The sequence below is a fragment of the Chelonoidis abingdonii genome, chromosome 2 (genome assembly GCF_003597395.2).
Source record: "Chelonoidis abingdonii isolate Lonesome George chromosome 2, CheloAbing_2.0, whole genome shotgun sequence".
Classification (NCBI taxonomy): domain Eukaryota; kingdom Metazoa; phylum Chordata; order Testudines; family Testudinidae; genus Chelonoidis; species Chelonoidis abingdonii.
In genome coordinates, this window is record NC_133770.1 from 209134853 (window position 1) to 209137418 (window position 2566).

Here is a 2566-nt window from a genome sequence, read left to right on the forward strand (position 1 = left end):
TCAGAATTTTTATCATGTCATTCTTGACTGAGGAATACCCTGATGGCCTCCCAATTAGTCAGATTTGTCCCTACTTGCAGAACTTCAAAGGCCTAACTTTCTAAGGACCAAGAGTTGGGGAACAATTGTAAAATTTCAACTGACAGAGACTGTTCCATTCCCACCATTCCATCTTTTCTCCTTTTAAAGAGGTACAAAATAACAATAAATTACACACAATCAAAGTAATAGTAGATTTAGAAGAGATAAATACCTTCCATTTTCAAGTTCTTAGACACAAATCATCAAAACGAAAACACTGAGGGGAAGAAAGGCAAGGATTCTGTCCTACTGCTGTCTCTCCTTAATATGGTTACAGATTTTACACATTTGCAATCATGGTTTCCACCACCAACACCTTGTTATATGTGGCTGCATCTGAGATAGATGTAGTATTTGTTGATGTGTGAATATCTTTTTTTTTTCCTTCCCACCACCATTATGCTAAGAATGAGTGAATGGATTGTGCCTGGGTTGGAGATGTAGCAAAGCAAGCGTAGACGTGTTATGTGATTCTTGTAGGATTCACTTAGTCTTGCAGTAATAGCAAAATTGGTACATAGGTGCAGTATGGATGGATTAATGGAATTATGTAAGAACCTTTACTTGTTAATGTTTTCTCTTTTGTTCAAATACAAAATTCAAATTTCTGGGGTCTTGCTGACCTGCTGTTATTTACTGACTTCTGAAAAATAACGTTATACTTGGGATGCATATGAGTTACAGTGTACTATTTCTGTAATTTACTTGGTTGCTAATGAGATCACAATGTAGTTTTAAGCTGCTTAGCTGTACTGGAAATCAAAGATAAATCTGAAGTCCACACTATTACCCGTAGATTTATAGCATTATTAAATTTTTTAAATTTACCAGTCTACAAAAATGGTTTGTTATACATCCTGGAGGTTTTTTCAACCACTATGTATTTATTTTTATAATAGGGGCACTACATAAACATATAACATAATTCTAAAATTCAACTGACAAAAAAACAAACAAACAAAAAATATACACCTGGGAAATAATCAGTAAGATAACAGTTAAAGGGGTTCTGTCATATAGCATGGGCCTCAAATTCAATGTACCTGAATATTTCTAATATTTGAGACCTCTTCCTGCTCTCATTGAAGACTAAAGTAGTTCTTTCATTGACTTCATTTGGGCCCCCTTCTTAATCCATTAGTTTGATGCTAATTTTTGGTTAAGTATGAAAGAGATTTTCATGAAGAAATCAGGCAATAACATTTTTGTTGCTTCCATCTACTGATTCTAAAGCAATAGTTAATGAATCAACCCTATTCCACTAACCCTACGTCAATTTCGACTGTGCTTGAAATCCATTAGAAAGCCAGGAATACATCCATGTTTGTCAAATGAAAAAGGAGAAAGTTGTTGAGGTAATACATTGTTAGCCAAATGTTCAGAAAATGACGCTTACATTGCACATGCTTTATGGATGGAGATAGACAATTGACTATTGAGTATGTAATCTACTAGCTGTGCACCACTTCCCTATACCGGATGGATTATCAGATCACATTAAATATTTATCAGTAGCCACAAAGAAGATCTAAATCAGGGATCGGCACGCTGGGCCGGGTCAGTTTGTTTACCTGCTGCGTCCACAGGTTCAGCCGATCACGGCTCCCAGTGGCCGCAGTTGGCCGTCCCAGGCAATGGGGGCTGCGGGAAGCAGCATGGGCCGAAAGATGTGCTGGAGGTCAAGAGGCAGGAATCAGAGTCAGGCTGGAGTTGGAGAGTGGACATCAGAGGAAGAAATCAGACTCAGAGACAGGCTGGAGCCAGAGATCAGGAGCCAAGGCAGGCCAAAGTCTGTGTGGTTTCTCAGACAACTTTCTGGGCCAACTCGTGGGGTTAATTCAGGCACTTGACCAATCAGAGGACCTTAGGGTACTGTCACTCTGGGTCTCTTGGGCAATACATCCTGCTGAGCCTACTCTCCATAGTGTTCCCTGGCTATACCTCTGCATGACCTCCCAGTGTCACTGTGGGAACAATGACAGCAGGTTTATATAATTTTTGGTGGTGTCCAGAATGGGTCCAAGTCTCACCTCCCTGCCCCGCCCCCCCACACGTGCCTTCTAAGCCGATATATATTTTTTAAAATAATGTAAAAATGGACTGGAAACAGTAAGCATTTAACAGTTTCCCTATATTGCACAATGTGGGGTGGGGTGGAGTAGGGGGATGAGGGCTCTGGCTAGGGGTGCGGCTTCTGTGGTGGGGATGGGGATGAGGGGTTTGGGTGTGGGAGGGGCTCAGGGCTAGGGCAGAGGGTTGGGGTGTGGGCTGAAGCAGTCCCTGGGCTCTTACAACTAGGGAGTGAGGAATGAGGTGTGGGAATGTGCAATAGGGCTGTCAACTGCATGAGTATTACACAAGATTTATGATACTTGGCACTCTGCACAGTGCTCCAAGGAGAACATGCTAAATAGGTGAAGAAATAGCCATGCACTGTAGCCAGTTCAAGTAATAATGAGACAAGCAAACCAGTATCAAAATAACT